Raw genomic sequence first — 7725 nt, forward strand, 5'->3', positions numbered from 1 at the left:
TTTGAACACAACTCTGCCCATTTATCTGGTGGTTTGGGCACTAGAAGGACTGGCTTGTGGCCCCTCCATGGCTGGGTTCTCCCTCTCATCCAAATACATCCCTTATTCTGGCTCCAAAATACCAAGGTGGTGACAGCTGTACAGGCTATCTTGTATTGACACATAAGGTCAAATATACAGCAGTAGCAAAAAAACTATTATTTGTGAATACTCTACTCTCTCTGCATCTTAACTGTAATAACTTTGATCTTTTAATTCTCATTTTAGGTCCTTGCATGATAAGTAATGAAGCCCTCCTCATGCTGAGTTTATTTTTGTTTAATTAATTCTAATGCAGCTTTGCCCAGTCTGTGATAACAATGAGGGTTGTATGTCTCACTGCCTCCATCTGTCCTACTAGAACATGTCTGGGAACACAACATCACCAGAACAACAGAACGGTTAATCTGCCTTATTTACTTCGCCCAATATGGCTGCTTTGTCACACACATCATTTGTCCTCCAGGATAAATATTTCTCCAGCGTTGCTGCACACTAAATGTTGATTTATCCTCAGCCTGTTAAACTGGCCAATCTGCATATGGTGTGTTTGTGTTTTGTCAGGATGCATCCACTGTGACAATATATACTATAATTATCATCTAAGTGTGGCAGCAGAGCTGGAGTCCATTCCCTGGTCTGCAGAGACCTGCGTTTGTGTGAACTTGGTTGTCATTTTGTGCATTATGTACTGAAAATATCTCGTCTGATAAAGGGCTGATTTAATAGGCGAACAATTTAATGTTGTCTGATTTGATTGTAACGAACAAGATTTTGACTCATTTTGTTCTCCTCAAAGGGAGCGAAAGTGGGGAGTGGGAGAGAGAGAATGAGAAAAAGATGAAGATCTGATTTGTCGTCGAGCTATTTATGTTGCTGAAACAAAGAGAATTTGGAGCAGGCCATTTAACTTAATGCTCTCTCGTCTTTGCTAACGGTCTGATGATAATTAGTATTACTAATCAAGACACTTGTGTCTCCTCTCCCCTGTTGTGTCACCATCCCCCTGGGCCATTGTAAACTGTCTATTGTTATGAAGGGCACTCAGTTGTTCCTTTTATGTTTCCATTGGATATACATGAGCACAATCTAATGTATTTCCCATCTGCACTGTCTGTTGACGTGGCATTAATGGTCTTGTTTTTTTGTTTCGTGTCAGCCGACAAATAGCAACTGAAACACCTAAATCATCACTTCATTTTCCTTGTTTGAACACTGCAAACAAACTTAATTTGCTGGATGTGAGTTGGATAGAATCGAGTGTTTCATGAAAACCAGGTGTTCTTGTGAGTGATGAGCTGCCGCTAGTTCAGTATCTCGCTGAATAAATAATGGGTGAATAAATAAGTTAAATCAGACGATTGCTCAGAATTTAAATACTTAAGTGAAATACAGAAGATTCATTGATTGTCTGTATGCTGTCTTCCCTTGAGTAGCTAGTGAAAAATGAATAACTATTTTCAATTGATGGGTGAAACGCCTGTTAATTGACTGATTATTTAGAGAATTTCTGCCAGTCTCATATGTGATGAAATTGATTTTATATTGCAGTCCACAATGAAGCTACTTCATTTCTTGTTTGGTCCACAAAACACTGTCCCTGAGGAGAGTCTCACATTTTTAGAAGCTTGGACCAAACACTGTGTGACATTTTTCAGAAATTTCCAATAAAGCTAAAAGTTTGAGGCTTGGTAACCTTGCCTGAAAATGAGAGACTGGGCCCTCTCCTGGAGCAGGTAAGCATTTGGTGGCCAAGCCTGAGTTCATGGGGCTGTGGCAGGCGCATTAGCGCCCTGTGGAGCCACTAACCACAGGGAACGGTTGGAGGTGTTGGGAGGGAGCCACAGATTAATTATGACTAATGGAGACAAACTTCAAGCAAATAGATTGAAGTGACTACGAGTGCATGATTGATGCAGGATACTGTTGATTGAGCCTGGAACTAGCTTTAGTTTAGCGTGCTAGCATGCTAATTTTGCTAATTTATCTGTAGAAGATTTCACAGCAATCCATCAAATAGAAGTCTGAACTCAGAGAAAACTACAACAAAAAATCACCATGTGAATCAGAACAGGGGTGTTGTTATTGAGAGGCAACACTGATATCCCCTGAGCCACTGAAGAAAAAGCAAAAATATACACAACGCAGCAAAGCTATATACATAAAAGATGAGCAACATTCAACAAGATGAATTACCAAGCACATTTAACTGAAGAGGGCAGGAAGCCGACTGTATATTTGCTGGTTTCTCCAGAATCTGCATCTTTGTTGTAGCACGGTTTCCCTGTAGATTATACTTTACTCAGAGTGTGGATATTGGCAGAGTGGAGAAGAATCACTGTGTGTGACTTCATCTCAATAAAATACAGCCTGTCATGGATTACAGATTAATTAGTTTGTCTTTACCTGAGAGCAGTGAGTGGAATCCAGCGAAGAAAAGACCAATTTTACACATCTCTGATTAAATACTGTAAAATTACTTTTTAGAAATATGAGCCAAAAGGAAATTGTGGATTTTTACTTACTGGGGTGCATCATGAAGTCTGACTTGGAAAGCAGTTCTCCGTAATGTGAATTAATAACATGAATTAGACTTAAAATGAAAGGAAAATACCATTTGTGCTGACAAACTTTTCTTCCGAGATATGCCACTGTTGGGAGAAACTTGTCTTCAAGGCTTCCTGCCAGAAAGCCTTCAGGAAGTCAGGTGAGATAGTAGAAAGAGTGTACCAGAGGCAGAAGGGTCGCAGAGGCAGCAGGCTGCACAGGATGACTGGGTTAAACACAGGATTTACACCCAGGAGATATGGATTCTAGTTCAGAAGTGATTTGTTTTCTTAGACTTTTTGACTTATTATTATTTACAGTTTAAGTTACAATATGAGGTTTCTTTTAATTATGGTTAATTTAGACAACAAAACAAAATGGTTCGATTTTGACTGGGGGGAAAATGCTTTTGATTAAAACGCACCCTACAGCAACTTTTAATGTGCTCTAGACCCCTCTCGGCAGAAAGCCCTCGTGACCAAATACATGAATGCGGGAAAATGTGTAGCATGCATAACAAGAATCCTTTCAATATGTTTGGATGCAGTCTGCCTCCTGCCTGATTGTGACTGTAGTGCCAAGAATGAAGCCATATAAAGGTTTCTTTTACTGAGAAACTGCAGTAGAAGTAGTGCACGTACCTCTGCCACAATACAAGTCATTGACAAATCAATGGCTTTATAGGAAGAGATATGCCATTTAAAAAACACCCAGGACAAGCCATGAGCGTTTGTCTCTTTCGACATCACAAATCCCATACACTATACTTTCTGAACTCTTAGTCAGCACATAAAACCAGCAGGCAAAATGCCCCCTGCCAGAACAACCCCTGGGGATGCTACAATGTAGCTGAAGTTTGTTTCAATATTTCTGACAAATGCATATTATAAATATTGCTTATGTTGGGGAATGGAACATCCTGAGAGCTTTTATTATATTTATATAGTTATTTAAAAAGGATGAACTCGGAGATTCGATTTGGATGTGATGAGTGGATTTGATACTGAATTTGGAATTTATGAAATGCCATCAAACCCCAACCCACAGTGCATTCATCCAATTTTCAGCCAGTGGTTTTTAGCTTCTATATTGTTATTGTTGTGGTATGAACACACATTACCATATTCTTTAGTGTCTCCCGCAAACCTTGTGTCAGGCGGTATTTCATCAACTCTTATACATCTTTTCTGATTTGCAGTTCTCTGTTGTTTTTCAGTAAGATGTAGCTGCTAGCTAGGACAATCATTTTACACTCAAGAGCTAAAAACTAGTCAGGGTCAGAGAAATCAGTCATTAGCTGATAATGACAACAAAAACACCACAAGACATAATTCAATGCTGTGCAAAAGCTTTGAGTCAGTCAGGAAAAGGTGCAATGATTTACTGAAACGTGTGCAAACATACATGGAAATACAGAATATGAGGTAAAAACAGAGTTTACACAATTCTAATGAGCTTGAAAGTCAATATTTGTCCACCTTTATTCTTCAACACTGTCTAAACTCTCTTATACAAGCTTTCTTGTCATTTCTTTAAGTAGTCTTCAGGAATAGATCTCTTGGCTTCGTGAAGGACATTCAAAGCTCTTCTCTTTGTTCTGTTCTCTATCAAGATGATCCCACACCGCTTCTCTATCACTGTGACCCAGGGTTTGTGAAGCCAATCCATAAATGATTGTGTGTGCATTGTGTGCTTTTCTATCTAGGTATGCTTTTACTGCACTGGCAGTGTGTTTGGGACCATTGTCATGCGGAAAAGTTAAGTCATTGCCAACCAGACAGTTTTTAGATTGCATGGTGGATCAAAATCTGATGGTAGATTTCTGCATTCACAATTCCATCAAGGTTTGACAAGATCTCCAACACCACTGACTGAAATGCAGTATCAAACCACAACAGGGCTTCCACTGTGTTTTAAAGATGGCTGTAGACATTCACAGCTTTACCTCTCTCCTGACTTCCTCTGCACATACACATGATTTTAACCAAGACTTTCAAATGGACTCATCTCTCCACAAGACCTGTTAGATCCAACAAAGACCTGTGTCAGGTCTTTGTTCCAGCAAAAGATTTTTTCTTAAGAACAAGACTTTCGGATACTCTTCATCTGTCATTTGTCACCTAGCGTAAAATGTTACGCTTTGGGAGTGAGAACGTGTTGGTTATCTTGGCATTTCTTGTAGATCCCTTGAGTTAGGCTACGTCCACACTAGCCCGGATATATTTGAAAACAGCATTTTTCCAGTCCTGCGCATGCATGAAACATAACACGATTCGACCTGCCTCATTTCTGTCTGCAGTTTATTTACTTTCTGGCTCTTTGAAACGTCGCGACAAAATGTTGAGGAAAAGCACCGAGTTTTTTAAATGGATTATTAATGAGGTGGAGTTGTTGCTGCGAGTAACACAAAAGTACAAAGTTGCAAAAACGAGTGAGAGTTAAAGAATTTGAAGAAAAGCTATCTGGAGCATGTACAGACTGATATTAATCTTTAGTCTCACAATTGAGAGCAAACAAAACAACTGCTGTATAATGCCCTCCGCTATCTTAATTTAATTGGTCACTTGACTGCATCACATGACTAAAATGTGTCATCGTTTTTAAAAAGTCTCAGTTTTCGCTGTTCACACTGCGACGCGAAAGCACCGTTTTCAAATGTATGCGTTTTCGAGAGCGTTTTCAAAACGCTGCATTTTCCTTGAGAGAAAACGCCATCTCAGTGTGGTCTGGAGGCCAAAACGGAGAGAAAACGATGCGTTTTCAAACAAAAATGCATTAGTGTGGACGTAGACTTAGGTGCCCCTTTTGTATGCTGGAATAAGTCATAGCAAAAAATAAAAATGTTTGTCAGAAAATGGTCAAGCGCAAGGACTGGACTTAAACTGAGTGGAAAAACAGCCAGCGTCCAAAGACAAACTTTGAAATACCTTCAGAAATCCTGGACAACTATTGCTCAAGATCAAAGTCTGGCTCCATGGAAGCAAAATACAAAGAAATGAGAGGTGGCTAAAGACTTTTGCGCTGCACTTTATTATGGCTCTGTCTACTTTCTTTTCTACTTTTCTGCTCTCCAATGGCTAATAATATATGACTCCGCATGCTGTCATCTTACACCGTGTGAATACTTTCTGTGCTTACAATTTGTTGTGTGCATTCCAGAGTGGCTGGAAATCATTTTAAAAGCAACAGCTGTTTCCTTTCTGGCAATTTGCTGAAAAAATTGGAGACGTGTCAATGCTGTATTTATTCAGAGTGTTGTTATTGACATCATGCCAAAGAATTAATTTACTTCACTTGAAAACATATTATTATTCATGAGTCACCTTTAACAGCAAAAATCAGTGATCGTCCAAAAAGCTAAGCCTGGATCAAAACACAACAAGACAGTGAGAATGAGTGCGATTTACCATCCCTGGAGAGAACACAACCTTGATGGGCTTCAGAAACTGCTTGTGTCTGACAGGGTTGTTTGGTCTCTCCCTAGTGACCTTATTCATGAAACTGTCCTTAAAAAAACAAAAAAGCAAATAAAATCAGTGCTCTGTGTGCTCGATAATAGCAAATTTAAAAAGAAAACAAGTGTGTTAAAGTTTCTCGAGCTGTTTATTGTCAGATACATGCACAGTACGTGACAGCTGAAGAGCCAGCATGGATGTTATTTGAAATGGAGAAGGGGGGGTGCTAATTTGAAATCTCATGCATATTCAGATGTTAAGGTAGGGCAGCCTGACTCTTGAAGATGTTTCAAAGTGTTCCAGCTTTACTCATCTGTCACACACTTTGTACTGTGCAAAGCTCTACTGGGAGAAGGTTCGTATGTTTTGCAAAAGACTCCTTTCAACATGTGCTTTTGGCAAGCCATCAGCCCCCTAGCCAGCTCGGCTGTGATATGTGTGTTCGAACTAGTGCATAATAAGAAAGTAGTCTTAAGCCTGAAAAAAATACCATTATTTCTCATTTAGCTGTTCTAAACTCATCAGTGCAAGCTCTACCACTGTGGATGGGGTGCTCGTGCAGCTGCAGCTGTGATAATGTGCAATATCCACTCATTGTGTGCGACTGTGTATGAATTATTCAGCTGCACGTGTGTTTCTGTGCTTACATTTGTATGGGCACCGCGTGGGTGTGTGTCCCTCTGAGACAGGATTAAGTGTAGATAGAGTTTTCAGAGTAGAACCGATCTCTCTGAGACACGGGGGTCTCTGGGCTCTCAGTGCTGAGCCCCAGTTCTCCTCCTCGGCATTTCCCTCCCACTCCTTTCAGCACCATGCTTAAACACTGTTGGGCCTTGGGATGAAACCTGGATACAGTACTGTAGGCTCAAGGTTATGGTTTCCATTTGAAATCAGCCTGAATCTTCGTCTTTTTATATATTTTTTTTCTAAGAGCAGTGAAGGGGAGAGGAATCTGCTAATGGATAGCTACAAGCATAGATAATATGTGCTCCCCACTCTTTCTGATCACCAGCTCTGTGGGTGTCAGGCTTTGGAAAAAGAAAAGAAAAGAAAAAAGCAAAGTAAAACTCAAGTTTTGTGCACTGCAACCTCTGAGTATGCGAAGGATGAACAGAAAGAAGGTCGCTGTCATATTTGAGGCCAAGAAGCAACAGTGAATACCCACGGTGTTTGTGTTTTTCATCACCCGATGTCTGTGGGAGAGTGAAGGAACTTTTTTTTTTACCTTTTGCGCACAGAGCAAAATTGAAGAGACAAGCGGACATTACCTTGCAAAGTCAAGACCCAACATTTGCAATGTGTATTGACATATTGATTTTCCTTGGCAGCTATTGGCAGAAGGAGTGAGGAGGATGGGGCCGTGTGTGCAGGTCCACAGGAGCTCGGTGAGATCCAGGCAGCATTATGCACACCAAGAGAATGAGGCTTAGCATATATTGAGTGTTTATGCTGCAGAATAGAAAGTGTGGAGCACCTTTGCTTAAACTCACTGACTGTTAAATTGGGCTTAACTAAAAATCCCTCTTACACAAACAGAAAGTGAGCCAGGCCCTTTCTCCTCCTAATTCACCCTTTTTAAAAAATAAAATCTTTTTCATGTGAGCATGCTCTTTTTGGGTTCTGCTGCACATGCAGATATACAGATGCAGGTGTACATGAAAAGGATCAAGAATGAGTAGATGAA

The sequence above is a fragment of the Pelmatolapia mariae genome, linkage group LG2, assembly GCF_036321145.2.
Source record: "Pelmatolapia mariae isolate MD_Pm_ZW linkage group LG2, Pm_UMD_F_2, whole genome shotgun sequence".
In the NCBI taxonomy this organism is placed as follows: Eukaryota; Metazoa; Chordata; class Actinopteri; order Cichliformes; family Cichlidae; genus Pelmatolapia; species Pelmatolapia mariae.